This window comes from Canis lupus, chromosome 8 (genome assembly GCF_003254725.2).
Source record: "Canis lupus dingo isolate Sandy chromosome 8, ASM325472v2, whole genome shotgun sequence".
NCBI lineage: Eukaryota > Metazoa > Chordata > Mammalia > Carnivora > Canidae > Canis > Canis lupus.
Window position 1 is genome coordinate 57,362,020 of NC_064250.1, and position 24,208 is coordinate 57,386,227.

Genomic DNA, 24,208 nt, shown 5'->3' on the forward strand with positions numbered 1-24,208 from the left:
GTACCCTAAAAGGAAGAATTGCTGCTTCTGTGATCAGCAGTTTTTGAAGGAAAAATAAATAAATAATTAAATAAATAGACAAACAGCAAAGGGCAGGGGGGGGGGGGGCTCTTGGTTTTTCTCAGTGTTCAGAAGATTTAAAAAAAAGGTCAAGGTGACAATTTTATTTCTATTCAGGTCAGACTTTTCTGAATAATCATCTTTAGGTATTTTCACTTTAATTTCAGGTTCATTTTTCACTAGATCACTTTAATAACTTTGTGGTTTCTGCCACTGTGATTCAAATTCAGTCCATTAGTGACCTCTATCTGTGAGAAGTGGATACTCATTGTTTTTCTTTCTTCTCATCAGTTTGCAGGTTATGTGGTGGGGTGGGGGACCCCAACAGCTCTGTAGTTCTTTCTGAATATTGAGATTTTCAAACCTGATTTTTCTAATGTGGAATTCAGTACGGGTAATGATATTTAACAACAAGTAATAAAACGTTACAGGCTAATAGGCTACTAAATGGTTATTCCATAGAGCATCGACAATATGATCAATATAAATAAAATACCAGTGCTACCCACTGCCAGGAAAAGGATTGTACAGTCAGATAGACTAATGTTTTTAGACTCACAATGCTGCTGGATGTAAGTGAAATTTTATTGCCCCTAAGTGCTTACATAACAAGGGAAACGTGAGACAAGCTCAGAACATACATGTGATAACTAGACTTCATAGTAGCCGTGTGTGTGTGTCTTTAAATTCAGCTGTGCTTCTGCTGTGAACTTATGGTACAGATCAAGGACGAGGTGGGATGTGAGAAGGGTGTCTATAAACAGATGGTCTTTTAAGGAGACTTTTAAAATCTGATTCCTAATCCCAGCTTTGTCTTCTGAGGGTTTTCAAATTGAAATTTCAATTTGAGTTGATTATTCTAAACGGTAATTGAAGACAAAGTTTACTGAATTTCTTAGGTGGGTGGATACCATTATCTGACGTTTTCCAGATGGTTTTTGATGTAGTGGTGTTCAGGGATGTGGAATTTTTAGGAGGTTTTCTTTCTTTTCCCTTGGGAAGGTTTTATGTAAAAGCCATTTTTAAAGACCAGTGATGATGATGATGATGATGATGATGATTAAACAACCATTATAATACCTCAGCCAACTTTCTTTCCTTTCCCCACCTTCCAAATTGCTTGGCTTTTTAAAAATTATGTATTTTTTTCTAGAACTACGTATTGGGGACAGGACTAAGACTGCCTGTATCTCTTTACTCTTTTTAGCAATATGAACTCCAATTAAGTATCTGTTTGTAGTAAAACACATGCACTCACCTACACATCAAGAACCATTTTAAGACAGAGATTCTTTTCAAGATTTTAAATCTGTTTCCTTTTAAAGAGCTATGACACAAATATTGTAATAAAAATATCCTGTGTTCCGATGAATACAGAGACTTATTTCAGCCACATGGAACAGTAAAACACTGTATTAGCAAAATAATCAGTGGTATTTTCAGTACATGGTCAAAATCCGTTAGAACCTTCATGTTTTTTTTTTTTCTTGGCGAATTTTACATCTACTGGTCTTTTTGGTTTTCTTTGATTCCTTCTACTGAGGCTCTTTGAAGTGATTCAAAATTAAACAGTAGCTACTTTTTTTAGGGAAATTCATCATGCTATATTCAGGATTCCAGAAGAGTTAATGATGCAGAAAAAGTCCTGTAAAACATCTTTCTAAAAGAAGTCCTTCTCTTGTAGGCTTCCCACTTACTGGCCTCCTGTACCATTTGCAGTGAATTGGAACTCCGTTATTTATTTATTTTTCAAATACCACCTCTAACTTAATTTAATGTGGGATGTGTTTCTGCAGAAGCATGCAGCACCATGTGTCCCAAGTCTCTTGAACAAAGCAGTGTCGTTTTTATGGATCTGTAATAAGGGAAAGTCAAAAGAAAATATCCTTGTGTACTTTGGGAAGTCAAAAGGCCACATTCATGATCCTCAAACACTGGTCAGTTATTCTGCTGATGCCTAATAAGGCCACACATTTTCCGGCAGTTTAGTGGTTAAAGACCTCAGCCATTTTTTGAAGCATTCACAAAAATAAATCTCTGGTGCTCGTACCCATTAGGTGCTCATTAGAGCTGAGCAGTTTTTCTCACTTTCTTCCCAGGTTGCTTTTAAGGGAATGTGCAGGGAACTTGGCAAAAGGTCCCCTGTCCCCCTCAGTTCACGGGTCATGTGTTATATTTCAGTTCTTTTTATTAGAGCTTTCAAGACACAGATAAAAGCATCTTCCACCTGAACCTTTTAAGAACCTGAGGGCTTTTGGATTTAAACCCACCAAAAAGCATCAGCTCTCACAGTTCATAGATGCTATGAGGTCCTTGGAATATTGAAACCCTCTTCCACAGAGAGTGAAAGAACAGTGGCTCCCAAAGTCTGCTCACAAATATAGTGTCCCTTGAAGTCAACAGAGGTCATGAGCTGAATGGAAAACATTAGACTCATATCAATCCCGAAATAGGTCCATGTGCTGGTGTCACTCTCAGCCCCAGCTGCCTATGGGCATCACTTTTCATGAAAATCCAGTGTCAAAATAGCCTCTGTGATACTTTCCTCTCCCCCTTTGCTCCAGAACTTGGACTGAAATATTTTGAAGAAGGAAATAATGCAGGGAATTCTGATATCCCTCCTAGCTAAAGAGGAATTGAAGGCAATGGGAGTAGAATGGATGGTTCTACTCCCTGGAGGTTCCAGCAAATTCTCTTTAGTCCCTGAAGGATGAAACTGATCCATACCAAGCCTTTACTAGGCCTACCTCTCTTACCTTTCCTAGTTATCATATGCAGGGTTTTATTGCTCACAACTGCCTTTGTGAGTTGGTCTGAGAAAGCTTATTAGCCTAGCCTCTCATTGGATAAATAACTGGAAAACAATAATAATAACTGGAGCCAAACAAGTTGAAGGCTACCTATGGCTTTTGCTTGAGAAGTTCTCCTTGAGACCACTTGGCTTTGCACAAAATGATGAATATTATGCTTAGTCACCTAGATGTATTCTCCAGATATAGTTTATAAGTTTCTTCTTTTACCAACCCACCCAAAATGATCAGTTGGATTTTTTTTTATTGAGAGAGTAACAATTATTTCAATTACATAACTATGTAGTCGTTAAAAAAAATAGCATTTCATTGTCTCCCCATCATTATAGTAGATACAAGTTTTCCTCTTATGAATAAGTATAATTTTCTGATGTAGGCCTTGTGATTTGGGACCTAAACTGTAGTGGGGAGTGAGCAGTAGGGAGGTTGTTTTGGAAGAAAGAAAATAATGTGTTTACATAGAGAAAACTTGCATTCTCATGTCAGCACACTCCTTTGTACATTTCTGACCTTGGACAAATTACTTAATCTCCCAGAGACTTAATTTCCTTTCTGCAGAGTTCAACAGGGTCGTTGCAGGGTAAGAAGAGATTAATGTGTGGGAAAATACCTTGATAATCATACAGTGTTATATTCCTATAAAGATGCATTATTCAGATTGATAAAATTTATCCCTGCAGGACTGTCATATGCCAGGATAGTTTTAAGTCTTCTACTAAGACAGAGAGAGTGGCCTGGCCTCCAGGAACTTTGGCTTTTGTGAATACAGTGGGGTATCAGCCAAGCAGTAAAGTGTCTGGTGGCCCTCTACATCATTTCTTCCATCCATTTCATGGTGCCTTGTCTTCCTTTGTGAGTTTGCTCTGTTTTGATGAAGGTATTTTTTTCAAGGATCAAGAGTAATTAGGGTGAGATCTGTGCAGGGGCCAGACTTTCCATCCTTGACAGATTGGCTTGATGTTGGAAACTGAATTTATCACAAATGGATTCCACTGGGGCTCTTTTGAGGAGAAACCATCCACATTCCCTGCAGTAAGATTGTTTCTCTTTTTGGCTGGGTTTATACTCTAGCCATCCAAGTTACCTTTCACAAAAACACAAGCCCTTAATAGAATATAGGATGATGTTTAAAACTTTGGTTTTGCAACATGAGGCGGGCTGGTGCAAAAAACTGCCTTTTTAGTGTGGGAGACCTCCGGAGCTCATTCTTAATGAATGGAAAGCCTTGATTTATTATAAAACCGACATACCCCAAAGCTTGGCCTTATTTTGACATTGTTAGTATCACAAAACCCTTGTGGGGCCATATTTTACAACTTATTTTTCCATACTTTGTTCAGTTGCATTTTTCTAATTGTCCAATCTGAGGTGGTTTTAATTTTAAATGTTCCAAGAGTGAGCATGTTTATTTTACTTTCCTGATTTGTATACATGTAGGTCTTTGTAAAGGTTAATTTTTAATCATTTTATGGTTGCTTAAATGAAGCTTGCGGAAAACACATGCGTATGTGAAGTGTATTTATAAAATGTATGATTAGGTTGTGATTCTTGATCAGAAGGAATGTTTTTATCCGTTATTTGGATGTATGACCACGTGTATCTAATAGCATTCTTTTTCCATTTCTGACTTACTATTTGCCAAAGTTCTGACACTTGCCCCCCCCCCTTTTTTTTAAGTTGATGAGAATTTTTGCAATACATTGTAAAGTACCTGGCCATATAACTCTGTTTTTGCGTGACAAATTACTTTTGTAGTTTGGCAAAATTAATCTGAGTGCTTTTTATCCTGGCAGTGCTGAATGATACAGTAATAATACTTGAAGAAGAAAAATGTTTGCCTGAAACATACTGCTCTGAAGAGTTCTGCTAATAAAACAAGAAGAGTTTGGAGGTATATGTGTGGGGAGTCAGAAACGCACAAACAAATCTAAGTCTTGGATACCACGGGAGGGGGTACTTATTCTATTCCTAAGCTTGGTGGTGCTAATTTAGCCCATATGTTCCTAACAGAATAGAAGGATGAGATAGCCCAAGTTATTTTTAATTGGACATTTTCTTTTCCAGATAGGTCCTAAGGAAACTCTGAATAAAGAAAAGCACAAAATGCAATGGGGGAATTTATTTTTGTGTGAATGGCTTGGAACTCATGAAGGAGACATGATTCTTTTCGAGGCAGAGGGTACACACCAGATGATAAAGTAAGCTTTTCCATTCATCCAAGAGGTGATTTTTAACGCTTACTGTATGCCAGGCACAGAGTGAGACTGGAGAGACAATGCAGGATCCCTCCACCTGGGGCTGTCTAGGCTGAGAAGGAGAGAGGGAGACGCCAAACCTAATTGCATTTGGTTTGTACATGACGGAGGACAGTCAATCCTGATAAGTGTGCTGGGAGTACATCGTGTTAAGGAAGAAAGTTTTATGTTTGGAGAGACTTTGTCTCAGGTTCTCATGCTGGCTGTGTCACTTGTTAATTTGGTAAACTTAGACACATCTTTAAATGTCTTTTAATCTTTGTGTCTAGCCTAAAATGGGAGAAAACACTCTATACTCACAGAGCTGTTCTTCTGAGGATTGAGATAATTATGTAAAATGTCTGCCTGTCTGGTATACAGTAGAGGCTTAATAAATGCTGACCGCGGATCCTTCTCTCTCTGAAATGATAATGATTCCACGATGTTACTTTCCCCTTCAGCAAACACCTTTGCCATTTCTCTGGAATCCCCCAAAAAGGTGGTTTTTGGACCCCTTGAACCTCTTCACTAACAGGGTACAGCCTCTCCTGCTAAAGAAAATTTCAGTATTTATGCATGTAACAGAGCATGAAAAGGACAGCAAAGGAAATAAGCACTTCATACGGTGACAGAATGAGCTCAGAGCTGGTAGTATATAGTGCAGGCTGCTGGGGTGATAGGGGATGGAATAGGGAGGGAGAACAGAAAAGAGGACTCACTCAGTTTGGGGAACCAGAAAGCGGTGTCAGCCGGGCCCTGTCTAAATTGTGGTTTGCTGTCGTTGTTGTCATTGTTGTTGTTCATTGAAAGCATAGGCTCCGACGGTGTAGGAGTGCTTCTGCACACAATCCTGTTCACCCCTGTGCCCCTTTCCATGGGCGACCAATGCCTGCAGCTTGCAACGAGTGCTGTGTCTACACTATGACAGGTGCACTGTGGTTATCACTGTCTTTGCCTGTGTACAGAGACTTTTGTCAGAATGAATTTTAAATACTTGTTTCATGCAGTTCATCTCACACATGACTCTTGGCAGTGTCACGCAAGTATTTTACTGTAGAAGATGAACATGTAAATTATTGTCATGTTTATATAGCACTTAGTTTGCATTAGGGAATGATTGTACCTTGCTGGTACAATGCTCCATGTCTGAATCAGAATGATGCTACTGGATTATCAGTTTAATGTGGAAATACTTCTTTTTTTTAGATTTTATTTATTTATTTATTCGTGAGAGACACAGAGAGAGAGAGAGAGTCAGAGAAGAGAGAGAGAAGCAGGCTCCCCAGGACCCTGGGATCTCCACATGAGCCAAAGGCAGACACTCAACCACGGAGCCACCCAGGTGCCCTGGAAATACTTCTTTTAGGAAGTAACTTTCAGTGAATTTAAGTAAAAGGATTTCTAACAACTTCTATGGAAGATACTCTGAGCAAATGCAGCGCTCAAAGGCATTGGTCAAAATACACAGTGCTGGAATTATTTTTCCTTTATCATTGTAATTGGTTGAATACGTAGTATAATTTTTTTTCCTTTGCTTTCTACTCAACAATTAAAGTATAGGTTTTGCTTTCCACTATGAATCTGTACATTTTTTTGCTATTACGCAGTTATATTTAACAAGATGTTAGGCATGTCCCAGACTCCAAGTCCAGAAACACAGACAGGTTTTCCTAGTAAGATCACGTAATAGATAATGTAATATATATACACATAATTAACCAAATGGGAGCAGAGAGAAGCAGGCACTAGAGTATATTTTGTAAAGTATTAGCATCTCAGTAAGTAGCTTCCGAACCAACATTCCACCCAGCGTAAAACAGTAAGACTTTGTTTTGCTACTTTAGAGCATGTAAGAGAGATTAAAATTCTTTGGAAAATAGTTTTTTAAAAAATTCTTTTGCTCAAATAGGTAAGGAACAAGTCCAAGAGTGCTGACAGCAGTGGAATTTAAAACTCAAGTCTAATAATCTCTGAGTCCCGAAGGAATGCACGACAGACATCCGTTCTAGTCACACGCTGGTAACCAAGGATTTGACAAAAGTTGAATCCTTACCATGTGCCAAGCACCATGCCGTTCTGGCATTTGGGATATTCTTTCAATGAAGACCACATCCTTGAGCATCAAGACATCTGATGGGTCAACCTAGAGACACCTTTTTCCAAACTTGACTCACCTGCCTAAATTAACTGGAGACATTGGTTAAAAACCCAAGTTCCTGGGCCCTAGGCTGAGAGGTTCTGATTCCTTAAGCCCATGATGAAGCCTGGGAAATATGGATGCACAAAACCTCCCATGACTGGAGTTTACTGACCTCCATAATTTTTAGAATTTTTTCTGACCCAGAGACTCTGTAGTTTTATAATCATCTCATGTATAGTCATTCATGAATTTCTGACATAATTTTTTTCTGTGTATTTTGTCACAGGAAATGTTGCTTCCTTTAACCCAGCTGTTCTAGTAAAGAATCTTCCGAGAGGCCAGACATCAGGGCTGGCTTCTCTCTTGGTAGCCACGGTCTCCTGTGTGATGCTGCCACCATACATCTGTGTCCTTTAAACTATTCACAATTCCTCCGCTACAAACCGAATTATACTACCGTAGTCATACCACTCAGATTCCCTGTGCCTCTGGATTATGCCCATCCAATCATGTCATCGCGACATGTGAGATCCATGACCGTCTGGGTCTCAAACCATCACTCAAGCCTCGTTCTCAAAGCACCCATCTCCTGCACCCACATTCATGACAAGGCATGGCCTCTTGATGCTTAGCTGCTTTTGCTTTATGCAGAATATAACCTCTCACTCTCCATTTGGCCAACTCTTTTCCTTTAAGACCCGCACGAATGTCACCTTCTCTCCCAATCAAAATTACTCACTCCTTTCTCTGGGCTTCTACAGCGTTTTGTTTGTACCTTTGTTATTTCCCTGCTCATGTTGTCTTATAATATGTCTATTTTAATGTCTGTCTTTTCACTGGACTCTAAGACCCGTGGCTTATTCATCCCATCTCCCTTGGGTTGACAGTAATGGCAGGTGTACTGGCTTCTGCACTAATGTAATTGAATGAATAGATGCATAATTGGGCTGGCCAATCCTGAAGACAAGAAGATTCATAATCTAGTGATAGGGACTCCTTCCTCAGAAGTGTGTTTTCACTCCTATAGATTGGTTGCCCAATGGGGGGAAAATACAACCACCACCTTTCTACCTTCCTCTAAGCAGGCTTGTCAGGTCAGTGCCTGCTGGTTAACCCAATTTTGATCAGCATCAAGCACTCCAAACCACACATGAGGCAATTCAGTTGCCAAACAGGAAGATCTGTTTAGAGAAGAAATCATTCCACTTGATGATAAATCTTCTGGCACTGAGTGGAACCATCACTTAAGTAGATGTGCACTCAGATATGGTTAACCATAGAAGGAGACATTTAACTCATAGCATTAACTCTGTATCTTTCTTGGTATAATTAAAGAGGGCAAAGCAAAGAACGTGTGAAAATTTTGTGCGTTTGCACTTTCTTTCAGTTTTCTTTTTTCTTCCCTTTGCCTTTATGCTGTTGATTTTATCTCAGGCACATTATTTCCTGATGGAGATATCTGAGGAGCCAGGGCTCTCCAGAGAGAAGACAAGAAGACTAGAAATCAGAACTCCTTAATCCCTCTGTCTTCACAAAGTAGGATCCACCTTAGTCTTCATGATATGAGCACTGAAGAGTATTTGAAGGGTACAACGAATTCTAAACTTAGGTGGTTTCGTATGGCCATGATGGTGACAAAAGTTGGACCTTCGTCCTTCTTCTTGGCCAAAAGATGATACTAACAATACTTTGCTACTTTCATGGTGAATTATTAATGGATGGACAGGAATGACTTCATGCCTGTGGGCTGGATGTATGCAAAATTTCAGCAAAATTTCCAGTGGCTAAGTAGGTCGAAGATGGTGGAGTGTATTTTGATATGCTCCTACCTTAACCCTTGATTGCCTCTGGACTGTCTATATGCTGGCAACACCTTCAATACCAATAGGAGATGCATGAAATGATACCTGAGATGATTTTTGATAAGCCACTCTGCTTTAATATAAGAGGCTTAGAACACTACCCAGAAGATCTTACAACGTTAATTTGTGGGACTGTTTAGAAACAGTGTTCTCGCCTTATTCTTGAATCACACTGAGAATCAACAAATCCATGTTCTCATCTAGGGGATTAGCAGTAATAATGATGACAATACTAATAGTAGTAGTGAACAATAAATAAAGGTGTGGGTCATAGATAAGATTTACTTAGAGTTCTGCTTATACAATTTATATATATTTACACATTTAAATCTTCATAAAAACCTATAAGATGGATTCTGTTTAGTAATACTGCTCATAATCCAATTGTACATACAGAGAAAAGCAGAGAGAATTGCCTCAGGTTGCTTAGCTTATTTTGTAGCTATTAATTATCTTTATAGGAGAGGTGAGCACTGGGTGATGTCCAAAATCAACTTGACATTTATGTTTCCATGCCTTGAAAACTGAATTCAGAGGTGATTGCTCTTGTCCGGTAGATAATCTGTGATGCAGCATTTTGATTTAGATTTTTTTTTTCTGAAGATCCCTAAGTAAGAAGTTATTATTTGCTCTTTGCCATTTTTGAGTGAAAAAGTTTCTTGGGTCTCTCAAAGTATTCCTGTAAAATGGGAAGAGGGAAGAATCACTACTTTGAAAATAAAGAATGACAACTGAGATCCTATTTTCTGTACTAATGCAAGTCTGTAGATAAGTGCCAGATTGTAAGGTACGTGTATGGCAGAGAACACTCTCCATTTTTTCCTTTACCAGCACTACTAATAAATAGTTAAATGAATTGATTTGAGGTTCACCTCTTTTTCCCTGTGGAGGTGATAATGGACAGTGGAATGACCAGAGGGCAGGTAATAGCGTAAAGCTAGTGGCCTCTGAGAGAGCCTGGGGATAATGGAGAATTGACTGTCTTATAAATAGGTCAGATTCTCTCCTTTTCCAGATCTATGTAATTGTTCAGGCAGTAGATTTTATTGGGGAAGAAGAATGACCCAGAGATGGGCTGGAAAAGGCTGTTCTACATTGATGGTTTGAAAAGAAGCATAGATATGTTTGAAAGTCTTCACCCAGTTGACAATTACTCCTTTTTTTTTTTTCCTTTACCATGCCTCTCTTTGTGCCCTTTGTACCAATGCGTTCATATCTGCACATAGCAAAGTTGTGTTTTACGAATTCAGGGATTGCAGTGAAGACCTTCCAAACATCTGTCCTTCCTCATTCCATGTGAATATTATCCATGTTGCCTTAATTCCTCATTTCCCACTCCCTGATTCTCTGTTTCCCTTTAGACAGCTAGAACGGGCTATCAGTGTTTCTGTGTTCTTCTGTCCCTATATGCCCACTATCTGTCATGAGGCAACTGTGGGTGGGTGGCATTCTTGAGTCATTCTAGATGAGCTCATTGATGGAGTTGTGAAAGCAGGCTCTGCCCAGGAGTGGAAGCAGTTTGGTGGACGGCCCTATGGCCAGCCAACTCCATGACCACATGAAAACACCAGCTCTGTTTGGCCCTTCAGGGAATTCTGTGACGTTTCTGTTTGTGATAGTTTGAATTCGGCTGAATTGGGTAGAACCAAACATTTGCTATCCAGCTGAGAAGTTGCTATCAGGCCATGTGAACGAAATGTCAACATGCTCGTGTCGCTCCTATCAGGAATGACTTCCTGGTTTGTCCGGACCACATGCATCTGTAACACATCAGCCTATGACCCCGTGTCCCTCTTCCCTCTCCACTCGGAGTGCTGAGCTGATTGGATTTTCTGCTGGACTTCAGTGTGGGGTGTGTGTCAGTGCGAGCTGATTGTTTGCAACAAATCCCAACAAAGAATATAACTCATATTTCCTTGGCATACAAGCCATGGTGTCTAGAACCGCTATTTTGAGCCATATTTGATTACTCCCTCTCATTCATTTTCAAGTATTCTGTCTCTGGTTTTATGCATCTTTTCAAAATCCTGTCCTTCTTACCTTGCACGTTGGTTCCACTGTGGCCCGTGTATGTCTTTCCTCCCCTGACTTGGCACACTGCAGTCACCTTACTATCCTTCCTTCCAGTACTGACGACATTACTTTCCATTGCTTCCAAGGTCAAGTCTGAACTTCTTAGCTCACTATTCAGGGCTGTTCTTTCTGCAGCTTTCCTTAATCTTCCCAAAGAAAGTTTATCTTCTCTTCTGAGCTACATTTAGAGTATGTCTTGACTTTTATCTTTGTAGTAGTCTTATTGTGGTATGAAATTTCACCGAGTGCTTTGTCTCCACTATCCGTGAGCTCATCTAGGGCAAAAATCATGCCCAAAAAATGTTTGAGGTGCTAAACTGAGCTCAGGTATCTGACCCCAACCCACCTCTGTGAAATTCCCATACAGCACAAGTCTGTGTCTCCTTCTATCTGTACTGCTTTGCAGCAGATTTTAAATATGAGGCAAATTGATATCAGCAAAGTTTGCACAGATAACTCTTACATATTTGAGTTTTAAAAGTATTTAATGGGATAGGCTCCCTTTGTTCTGTCTGTGGAATTCTTTGTCAAAGCAGTGCACTCTTGCTTTGAAAACAGGAAGGTAGGACATTCCAACAGCATCATGAACCCTTTGTTTATATTTGTAAAACCTGTCGTCTTTCCAGCCCTCTAGGCAAGAGCAAATAGACATAATCAGAGGCATTAGAACTTGATTATGTTGAATTGGATTCTTATAACTGAGGCTTGATAGCCAAAATTAGTGGTGTGCTAGTTTATACTGAAAGAGATGCTTGCATTATTGCAAAACCATAGACTTCAGCTTGCTGGAATCTTTGACGACATCTGGATGTTTTGAAAAATACAGCAATCACATGTTTTTTATTATCTCCATAATTGTATTCTTTTTAAAAGGGAACTGCACAAAGACATAGGGCGGGGGGGTAATGGAAGGCCATGGAGTTTGGATTCAGATGGATGGATTTGAATCCCGGTTCTGCCTCTGCCAGCTAGGGTAACTAGAGCATGGTGTTTTTGTTTTGTTTTTATCTTTGTATCTGCTTTTTCAATTGTTAAAGAAGGAAAAATGATATGCGTCTCATAGGATCACTGTGGCAAGTAGATCAGGTGATACCTGACACACATCAAGTACTAGTAAGCGTTAGCTCCATTCCCCTTTGCCCTCCGACTTGAAATAATATGAATGCTGTGGCTTATAAAAGTGGCTATTTTTTTCCTGCCCAGAGAAGACAGTTCTGTAATACTGTGTCACTTGTTCCCCAAAGGATCTCTGTAGGGACACAGTGCTTCCTACCCAGTTTCTCCATAACACTATTTATTTCCAGGGTCCAGAAGAGGATACGATACTCCAGAAATACTCATTACTCTGTCTCAGTTAAGACGCTCACTGCTGAAAAACTCTTAAAAATCACATGTTTTATGGAAAAAAAAATCCTTCCAGCAGTCTCATCGCTCCAGAAGCAGTAGGTATCATGGATTATTAGAAAGGAATTATCCAAAGAAAGTGCTCTTAAAAACAACTGCCTGCAGAGGAGTCTGGCTTATCAACAGGCAAAAAATGGGATTTTTCTACTAAGTTTCAGCTTGTCTTTACAAACATGAAAATAGTAACATTCATAATATATTCTTTGGGGACAGTGCTGTGAATGTTTCCACTAGGTGAAATTCTCAACTAAGAGCTTTTAAGAATGAACATGATCTCTCCAAGAACCCCAGGGAATGTCTATTAGGAAACAGGTAAACAACAAAACGAAAGCCATGACAAAGAGGGAAGAAAGAGGCAAATTAAGTGAATAATTTCATTGTAGACCACATTGTGGAAAATATGATGTGATAGAGACACAGTTCATTTAGCCTGAATGACCAATGTAATTATAACTGGCTAATGAGTATTTTTTCTTCTTCTGCATAATATTAGTGTCATCCACAGTTATGAAGGTGTTTTTCATATCAAAACACCACAGCCATACAAAATTTTATATTTATCAACTTCTTTCCTGGTGAAAAATCAGTATTGTTTTAGCCTTTACCTAGATTTCTATTTAGAGACTTTTCCATAGTCTGGAAACACTGTGTTAGAAGATAAAGAAAGATCTACACCATACAGCATGATTAAAAAAAAAAAAAAACTTTAATAAACAGATATTGGAACTAACCCTTGATTTTACTTTCCTTTGTGTAGAGATATTAATCTCCTTATATAAAACACTCTGGAAATCTGGAAGGCATCCATGGGAAAATTGTAGCATTCCCTTTATTAATCAATAGAAATAAGAATAGGGTAGCCCAAGTGGCTCAGTGGTTTAGTGCTGCCTTCAGCCCAGGGCCTGATCCTGGAGACTCGGAATCAAGTCCCAAGTTGGGCTCCCTGCATGGAGCCTGCTTCTCCCACTGCCTGTGTTTCTGCCTCTCTCTCTCTCTCTGTCTCTGTCTCTCTCTCTCTGTGAGTGTCTCTCATGGATAAATAAATAAATAAATAAATAAATAAATCTTTTTTTTTTTTTTTTTTTTTTTTTTTAAGAATAATGAATCCTGATGAGTTAGCTTAGGTTTGGTCCTTTCATGATGGGCGTGGAAACAAGCTGACTTGCCATTGTTCCTCCTGTTCTGTGATTTTGTATTTCTAAATCCTTACCAGAAATTCTATAAAAATGTATAGCTAATATCTTCCTGAAAAAAAAATAAAGAGTATCAGATAATTCTTTGTCTTTAAATGACAGAGAGACCTGTAAATAATGAGATCCAGAGGAAATCTCTGATTTAACTGGTAGTTTGAGTTTGATTCTCACTCCACCTTCTCACTGGAACTCCTAACAAGAGGATGAAAGGATTGGAATTCAAGCCCCATGCCCTTCCACTCTTCGAAATTAAGAGCATGTTGCACATGGAAGAGTGGTAGCTGGTTTCTGTGAACTGTGGTGAACAGGAGCCTTTGGTCGTAATTGATAGAAGGAATAGGATTCTTTGGGAAAGTTAGGAAATGAGGCCTGGAGGACAGAAGCTCAGAGAAGATCCAGGCACATCACTGGTAGAGTAAAGTCCCAGAATCTCTTTCTCTGCATACAGTAGCTCTTACCCTTCTCCAGTGGAGAGTTACTGGAATATTATAAAAACATGAAATGTTTGCTTTTTTCACGTCACTTCGTAATGTAACACTGTAAAGCCCAAATGACAGCAGTAGAGTTTCCAGTGTTGCCCCCACTTGTCCTGTTTAACAAGAAGGGCTGGGAGGGGCAGCTCTCTGTGGTTAAGGACCCATGCAAGAACTGCCCCACACAGAGGGAATGTCAAGTATAGCATGGTTGTTCCATGTAGAATTAGATGGATCTGAGTGTGAACCCAGGCTTTACTATTAACTGACTGTGAAATTGGGGGCAAATTATATATTTCATTGAGGCCTGTTCTGTAAAATGAAGATACTAATTTGTTTTAGTGTTCTTGTAAAATTTAAGTGACGTAAGAGATGAAAAGCATTATACACAATAGGATCTTAGTGCATTGTTGTTTGTTTTCTGTGTTTGACTAATTACTACTGTATCCTAAGTTCTTTAAAAAAAATGGATGAATGGATAGCTGCATGGACTGGATGGATTTGTGTAGAGGTTATACCCTGAAATGTCTAAAAGATTTATTATATTTAAAATTGCAATGGACTACTGGAATACCTGAAGATTTGATTTAATCATCTCAAGAGAGAAAGTATGGTATGAAGTGAGATACTTGCGGAAGGGAACCACTCTTCATATTTCTGTCATTGTTGTAATTCATACTCCCCTTAAGTTTTAAAGTACTCAGTTTGGTCCTACTTCCCTATAGGTAGGGCATGTTTCATTATCCCTTTCTCATAGAGTTGGCAAGAGGAGAATGAAATGCTGAAGGGCATGCCCCTCTCTCTTTTGTGTATCTATATGTTAGATGGTCATTCTGTCAACAGTCTGTGCTATGAGTTGAGTGGGACCGGCAGTGTGGGTTATTGAAATAACATTAAGTGGGTGGGCAGAGGGTCTGGGTTCTAGTTTTTATGCTGTCTCTAAAAATTCTTTTGCTTTCTGTCAAGTTACTCAACATTCTTGAACCTCGGTTTCCTCATCTGTTTAACACTGGGTGGTTCCAGTAACTCTCTAATGGTCAGAATCTAGGATGCTAGCATTAGTGATTAGGAGCTTGGCTCTGGATTTTGTCTGCTAGGACTTGGAGCTGCCTTCCCTACTTGACAGCTCTGGCACCTTAGCAAGAAACTTAATCTACAATCTACACCAGCACCTTTTTTTTTTTTTTCTTTTAATCAGTGCAGTGAAAATAGCCAAATTAAAACCTCCTTAAAGAGTTGCCTTAGGATTAAATGAGGTAATACATGGAGAGCATTTAGTACCTGGTCAAATTATGTGCTCAATAAATACGGACAGGTTTTCCAACATGGCTTATTCAAAAATAAATAAATAAAGTATGGTAAATATCGCTGATATTTTCAAAAAGCAGCAGACAATAACGTGTCCCTGCATTACTGACCCAATGGCCTAGGTCATGCCCTTCCAAGCTACCAAGGCAGATGATCACAGAGGAACATCCCACTGGCCTGTGCAAAGAGAGATACAGTCCCTCTAGCTCCCTTTAGAAGCTTCGTACATGTTTGGCAGTGATAATGTTGATGACTGTCATAGCTTGGAGATTCCTGGTGCAGACAGGTAAGACATGGGGACCTTTTGGTTTAAGGCAGGATTTGGAAGGCTGATTGTGAAACCTTTGGTGTGAGGGAGTAATTTCAGTAATCCTTCCTAGAGGTCGAAACTCTACAAGTCTAACAAGTCTTGTTTTCTCTTTTATCTGATGTGTCTGCCATTCATTAAGTTCCTGGAAATTTACCAGTATAACCACCCGAATCTAGTTTTGGAGGACTACAGAGGTGTAAAGGCATTTTTTGATGCCAGGCTCAGGATTTGACTCTCATGTTTAATTTTTACTGTGGTATTCTTTCAAATTAAAGGCGTCTAGCCTCAACACATACAGCAGATAAGGCAGAGAAAACTTAGAGAGTGGCCACCTTCCATCTGGTGGTTCTTTTCTTCTGATTCAAGTAAGCTTGTATGGGTGTCTGCCTTAGTCATTGCTATGAAATGCACACCGCTCTCCTTTGCAGCCCTCAGACAGAAAAAAAAAAAAAAAAAAAGGATAGAATGGATAATGAGGCTGTAAAAGTTTATTGGCCAAGAAACATGAAATCAGGACAAAATGTGATAATCAAATCGCCTTAGAATGCAAATAGTGTATTTAGTAGTGGTCAACTTTTAAATGCTTGCCCCCAATATTCCACATGTGCTCTCGCACTTGCTCACTCTGTTTGTCTGCCTCTTTTTCTCTGTGATACCAATAGGATCATCAGAGTCATTTCTCCTTGTTGAACCCCTTGGGACGACAACTGTCTAATTCATATTTTCACCCCAGTTCCAACACTAGTCGGCTATAAAGTTAGGGATTCAACACATTGTAGTGGAAGGCAAGAAGGAATCAGAGGAGGAGGGGGAAAGAAAGAACGATAGAGGAAAAAGGGGGAGGGGGAAGGGAGATTTTAGTTTACCTCCAACAGGTGATTATGAATAATTTTGTTGATGGTGGTGGTTCTGCACTATAATTTTCAAAAAGGACAGAATCTTTTGTCCTATTGAATAAGTTGTGTAGCAGATGACTTTTGGAGTGCATTGAAACTCAGCTCTACCCACGTGCTTGACACGGTCATCCAAATTACTATACAAACAGAATAGATTCAGTTTTATATTCATCAGCTTATAGGGTAGGGCACCTACTTTTCAAACATGATGTTGAGGGTTTAAACTGGAAAGAAAAGCTCATCAGAAGTAGAAAGTCAGGCCTCTCTTCTCTTTTCATTCTCATATAGAAGAAAGGAGAACACATTTTATTTTATTCTTTTTCAAAGTACTTAACTTACCTATAAAAGGGCTTCATTTTACTCTGCAGGACACTACAAAAATTAGTTTAAAAAAGATGCATGATTGAGTCAGCAAAGAATAACTATTTTTTTGAAGTCCCAGATACCAGAAAGTTCCAAGTGCCAGTTTAGTTTAGTCTTCTTGAGGGATTTAAATAAACTGTCATCTTGCGAAAGGAAAAAAAAAAAAAATCACTGCAGAAGACAAACATTTGTCAGTGAGTGGTCACAGGCTGCAAATGCCCTTTCTACAGCATAGAAGTATTATGTGCTTCATTTCCTGAAATATTAGTGCAGCTAAGAAATACAGTCCAGGATGTACAATATTTTCATTTTTTTTTTTCTGAAGCTTGCCGGCGGCCTACAGAGGTCTCTGAGGTCCTATCAGACTGCGTCTTTGCTGCTTGAATACCTTCTTGAATCCTCCACCCCTTTCCTTAACTGAAAGCTGGCATTCCAATTAAAGCTGACAATGAATTCAGTGCATTTAATCGAGCTGAGAATGCCTCCCTTGTAAAAATTGTGGTATTTCTACTTGATCCATTATTTGTAAAATTCAATTCATTGGCTTTGACCAAAACAGTCAGCATTGTGAATAGGAGTGTCATGTTTGACCTGATCCAAGGAATGGTTATGTCTTTGTAGCCATTTCTTTCTGAATGTAAAAACAGAGAACTGCTGCTGTGAATTTCAATACATTTGGCCTGGTGAAGAGAACAGTACCGTGTCACTACAGGATGCTGGTAAGGTGATTCTGAGGTTCTTTTCCCCTGAAGGCGGCTGCCGAGCTGTATGGCGGTGTCAGAGGTGGCGCTGTCATGAGCCAGCCCCACACGTCCTCACCCCCTGGGTATACATCACACCCTGCAGAAGGCACTGATGTAGAGTAAAGCCCTATAACATCATCTAATAATGCCTGTCTAATGGAGATAGGCATCATTCTGGTAATGTAATTGTGGTCCTTAGACACTTGCAAGTTAGAAATTTGATTTTACTCTTCGTGTAAAAGCTATCTTTATTGAAAGGGAAAGATGGAAAGTTTACAGGTGGCAAGGTATTGAAGGCTTTTCATATCGAAAGTCACAGTAGATTCAGATCCTGATGGAAGGGGCCAAAGGAGGTGGGCAGCCCTCCTAATCTTGCTGTGCCTTCAGAAATGAACTAGTCACTGTGTGTTAGAATATGCCCAGATTCCTACAAGACACCACAGATCGCGACGTAACTATTTCTCCCCTAGCTGAAAATCTTAAAATGAACCTGGTAAGAAGAGGACAAAAGTGGAGGATGCCAGCTATTGAAAACTGGAAAAGAAATAGCTGTTTGAACATTTAACGATTAGAGGGAGAAAATAAGTGTTAAGATTTAGACATGTTGCTACTTTACATGTGAGATGTTAATACAATATGGATCAAAGGCATATAACTAAGAAATTGACCATTAAGTTGATAAATTCAGTCTTGTGAATATAGATTCTTTGTACTTAAAAATGTCTGGAATATGCATATAATTCTCTTAAAATTAAAGCAATAATATAGGCAGTGCTGTCTGGACATTTAAGATGTCCTCAAAGTTTGGTATTCTAGAGACATTTTTATAGATTTTATCTGCAATATTTGCCAGTTTGAGAGAAGGCCCACTGGGTTGTTGAAAATTAAGTATACAAAGGTAAGTGCAATGTGCAGAAATTTCATTGGCAAGAGCTTTATTACAATAAAGCTTATTAACCTTTTGACAAGCTCTAGCCTACATCCCAAACACCCTGCTTTCTTACACTAATTTTTACCTACAAGTGGCACTGCACTCTTTGCAAAAAGCTGGTGATAAAATTCTACTGGGAAAATGTCTTAATTTAAAAATGGAATTGTAGCCTGAGCTTGGTCTGAGAACCACACGTCCTTTGGACAGAATCTTATTTTCAACCCAGTTAGGTTGCACATACCTTCCTCTGCAGAGATGCCTTTCTACCTAGACAAAGTAGCAGAAAATGGTTAAGCTAGCCCTGAGGCCAGACACCTTGGGTTCAAATCCCATCTCTTCTTTGTTACTTGATGCCTTAGACAAGTTACCAAGTTGCTGTGCCTTAGTTTTCTTATGTGCAGCAAGGAGATAATGTCTACCTTATAAGGTTGTCGAGGAGATGTTATGAGTTGACACTTACAATGTGCTCAGAACAGGGCCTGGTGTGTAGTATATGCACATTAAATATTAGCTCTTTATATTACCTATAAACAGTGCTTTACTAGCACAAATTTTGTACCAGTTGAAATCATCTAGTAAACAACTCTGTGAACTCTTATTTTCAAAGTGATAAACTTAAAAAAAAAGCACAAGACCCTGTTACTCAATTGGAAGCTAAAGTCATGACTAATTTACAGTGTTTTTTTTTTTAAGCTCTTTTTAAATTAGGTAGCTACATTATTAGTTTCCAGCTACCTTGAGAGCAGTGTGTGTATCAGATTCCTCTTGTAATACCTCCATAGCTCCTAACCAAGTATTGAATGAAATCTGCTTTAGACTTACATTATGAATGTTAGGTTTTATGAGTAGAATACCTCGATTTTCTGAATGGAGATAGACTTGATTGTGTCCCTACACAGACCCAGAGATCTATAAAAACAACAGCAAACTAAAAAGAAACTTCTCTTCTTCTTCTTCTTCTTTTTTTTTTTTTTTGTTTGTTTCGGTATAGTGCAAATTCATATTAGACGATGCTGATTGTACAAATAGTTAATCTGGGATGTGTTTTAGAAAGTTAAGGAGGTAATGGGCATCTATAAAAAAGTCTCTTGCGATGTTCTAAGCACAGAGCATAAGAATAAAGAACTCTCCATGTAGTCTGTTTTGATCTTGGAATATATATGTCCTGTGCACGTATGTGTTTTCATTTGGGTTATGAAATAGTTATTTTGCAAACAAGAGACAAAGGGTTCTCATTCCCCACGCCCCCTGAGTTATACTGAGGTTTTCCAGGGAAATTGTGTTTCCACTCTACATTATTTATCCTTGCTTAAAAAGTTAATTTTCAAAACAAGTAAATGAGAACAGGTAGAGAAAACAAAGTGGGGGATTGCCGGGGTGTGTGGAGGGGAAGTCAGAGTCATGGGCGGGTGCTTAGCTGATTTTAATGAGAAGCCAAGCAACGACCGATGTTCCTGGATAAATGTCGATATGCATTATTAAGTGAAACAGTGGTAAAATATAGACTGTCAGAAGCATTTTTCTTCTGGAGACATGGGGAGAATTGAAATGCACTTTCAAAGGAGACATCTCTTTCAGTGTTTCTTCAATCATTTTCTGTTTGAAGCTTTAATTACAGTGCTGCTTGCTACCTAATGCTTTCAGTTTAAAATCACATCACAAAAGGGGAAGATGCAATTGCTTAGAAGAACAGCAGCCATAGCAAAAGCTTCGAGGTGTTTATCCACCGGGGAGTTCCCTCTTCATGATTCCTTTAGAGATCCACATTGTGTTTTTGGAATGCTTTTGTATCCTGCATATCGGACACAAGGTTTCTTTAGAGTAATTGCTGTGATATTGCTATTGCCGGAGCAGATAATAACCTTCAGGAAATAATGTTTCCTGAAATAAAGGAACTGTTTATTCCCACACTCTCTTCTCAGGATAGGGTAATGCGGGTGGCTAGTGGCTTCCTAAGAGGGCAGTATCCTAATCAAAGGAGCCTGTATTTACATTAGAGATCTAGACCTAGATATGGTCAGATGAATACACATAGGAGCACATACAGACACCCGGATCTGTACTTATCTACACGTATCCCCACCTATTCGTGCATTTATAACTGTCATAATCACTCATGCTGAAGAATCTGTTATTCACCTGGTCAACTTATACTCGGAACATGTGCTGAGCCTAGGGTGGCAGGGGCACAGAGGACTCAGCCTCTTCCGCAAGTTGCTCTTGGCCTGGAGGTGGACAGACGGGAGCAAGTATCATAACCTGAGATGGTAGGTGGGTGTAAGCAGTGGCTTAATAAGCAAGTAAAAGTGAGCTTCCTTTCCACTCTGGGTCCCTGGGAAGGCTCCAGGAGGAAGTGACCTTTGAGCTGATCTTTGATGAAAGAATATGGCTTAGCTAAGCAGATAAGCAGCAAACAGTCTAGCAGGAGCGGTGTCTAATCACTTCAGGGCTAAATTGACACCAAAATGAATATGAGCTCTTTTGTTTCCAAATAGTTCTGATGTTCTTTGAATACATCATTCTCAACTGCCCAGAGGAAGGGGCATCAGGGAGCCAGACCACTGTTGCTTGCAATAAAGATTATAGCCAATTTGCATTATGTGAAATATATACATACCAATGACCTAAATAAAACCCTTTATAAAGCTCTTTTATGATCCGCCCCTCTGTTTTGTTTTTGTTTTTTTTTGTTTTTTTTTTTTTTTTTTTTTTACCTCAGGGCAGTTTAGCACGTTAGAGGAATCAGATCATTATTTTTCAGGTAAGGAAAGGAAGATTCATAGTCGTGATCTCCCTTGCGTGAGGTCACCTGGTTCAGTTTCCCTGCAGTGCTGTTCCTGGGACTCAGGGCTGGAACCCAGGTCTGCGCTGCCCTGGCCACCCTGAGGATAGATGGCAGGTTCCAGGTTAGGTCCAAGATCCTGGGATCCCCTGCATTGGCCGCATTTCCTCAGTGGTTTTCCTCAATCATTAGTCACTAGTGATGCATAACAGGTTAGCATTAGTCAGCGGGCCTGTCTTGATCGCTCTCACTTTGTGTAAAATTGGCAAGGCTTTCTCTCTGTTTCAGGAAGCCCATAGGATTTGAGCAAAAAAATGTTGACTTTCTCATAGCTCTGCCAGGTCCGGTTCCCTTCTCCCCCCAGGAATTTAAACAAATCTCTTAATACTGCATCATCATTTCCGTACTTCAAAGTATATCTGCCAGACAGACCTTGTCTGTTCTAGCTCTGACTCTTCAGGAATGGATACGCTTCTTTCTTTCTTTCTTTCTTTCTTTCTTTCTTTCTTTCTTTCTTTCTTTCTTTCTTTCTTTTTATTGTTGTTTATCTACTACCTGTGGACTTACACCCACCTGGGGGGAATGATTTTGATTTTCCTCATTTGTGCAGGTGAGCCAGTGTGACTGTACAATTCATTGAAACTAAGTCCGGAATGAGAAAGTATTGAGGAGAAAAAAAAAAAAAAAACACCTTAACCTATAAAAATTAAAAATGATATCACACAAGAAGGGACTGCCTCCTAATAGACAGTCTTCACATGTAAAATCTGTGCTCTGGAATGAGGAATTTGTAACGGCTTAGGAAAAAAAAAAAAAAAGAGTTGATCATAGGAAAAAAAAAGTTGAGAGATGCTATACGTACCAATGCGACTAGTCTCCCTGATTTTGGATTCTGTGACACTTGTGAGAAATCAAAAAAAAAAAAAAAAAAAGAATATTCTTTTCTCTCTTTTTTTCCCCTACAATTAAGATCTTTTTGACTAAGAAAAAATGCAGAAGAGCAATTACTCCGTTACTTTAATTACTCTCCTAATTATAACGATAACCTTGTCACATTATCATAATTCCCCAAACAGAAAATGCAAGCTCCAAATTGCACCAATATTTGGTAATTTTACCTTGTTAACAGCTCACTGTCAGTTTGTAGAGCACTAAATTTTCCCCCATTACCTTTCAGTAGCATGGTGTCTATTTTTTCTTTCTTTTTTTTTCTTTGCCTCCGAAAATGATGTTACATTCTGTAGAGCACGTTTGTGTTCCACCACCCCATAATTTGAATGCAACTTTTTAACAGCTCCTCACAGCTTCCAAAGCTATCTCTGGAGCAGTCTGTAATTCTCCCCTGGCTGTTTGATGGTGACGGGAGCTGTGCATGTATCCGGAGAGAGGAGAGCACAGCCTGGGGTGAAAAGTAGCTATTTATCAAGGTATCTTACATCTCAGTTTATGTTGTTGTAAAACGTTACTGTGCATGTTCTATGAGATTATATCCACTAGAAATTTGTCAGCCGTTGTCAACATACTGTGAAGAATAAGGACATGCATTCTTCTAGTCGACTTAATTTTAGTCTGCGTTTCTTTGCCCTCGTTTTCAAAGAGACGGACTACCAGGGACAGTTGCTTGATGGGACCATCTGTTAGATTGTGAATTGTGCAGAGCGAATGCTGCAATTCTACTTGAACACTCACAGAACCCTGGCAGGTAGACAACTAGGCGTCCTGATGCATGAGTCTTGCCTGCGTGGACATTCTCCCTCCGTTATTACAGCAGGTGATATTACTGACAACCAATAAAGTTGCAGAATGGCCGCCTGGTTTATAATGATAATGTAGGGGTGAGATAAAATAGATTCATAACAGAAGTCTTTCCAAGTAGAATGGTAAATTTCCCTTATTTTAAAATGTATAATACTGTAGCCCTGAAAATCATTTGTTCTTTCAATAGCCTCAGCCTTTGGTAAAATTATGGAATCATGAGGGTGGCTGATATTGTTGTCTTTGTATTTTATTGTTGTCTGCCTTCAGTGCTCTTAAAATTCCAGAACTCCCCATTTTTACTTATCTGGGACATCATTTTTTGGTCTTCATTTTTCCCCCCAGTTCTCAAGCTCCTACCAATAAAACCAGTCTTGAGATAAACTGAAAACTCATTCCCACTATAGGGAATATAACTGCCATCATTGCTAAAGGTTACTTTTTTAAAAAGTATTTACATTTTTAAAACTATGAGTAAAGCCTTGGGCTAAATATAAGTAGTTTCTGAAGTGGAATGTTTGGCAGCTTCTGAACAACTAACTGGGAAGAGGGTTCATGGGAGGAAAGGCATTGTTTCCTATTGAAAGTTCACTGGACACCTGGTCAGATTCTTAAATTCATCAGACTCACTCAGGTCTTCAAAAGGATATTTCATTTTGCACAGCTGTAGACATTTCTGAAATTCTAACCCAACGTAATTGGAATGTTATGTTAAAAAGTTAAACTTCTTTAATGATTCCTGTGTTTCCCAGGGGGACGTCTGGCAGTTGGTATCAAGAAAACCAGAGTTGAGTGCAATCTCTACCACTTTTTGGGTTTTGAAGATCTAATGCAGGTTATTTGGTTTTCTACAAGTACAGTCTCCTTCTCT

At 39.2% G+C, this 24,208-nt stretch overlaps 1 protein-coding gene across 8 annotated transcripts in view; it reads left to right on the forward strand.

Moving 5' to 3' along the window:
* The window catches only part of FLRT2 (fibronectin leucine rich transmembrane protein 2), a 100,473-nt gene that overhangs the window by 6,671 nt on the left and 69,594 nt on the right, over positions 1 to 24,208 (forward strand). For 2 of the 8 annotated variants that reach the window (XR_007412466.1, XR_007412462.1), the window contains exons 2-3: positions 4,664 to 4,761; positions 4,935 to 7,007. The exons of 3 other annotated variants lie outside the window; for them this stretch is intronic. The gene's annotated coding sequence lies outside the window, so the exon portion shown is untranslated. 3 more of the 8 variants (XR_007412465.1, XR_007412464.1, XR_007412467.1) reach the window with 3 other exon arrangements.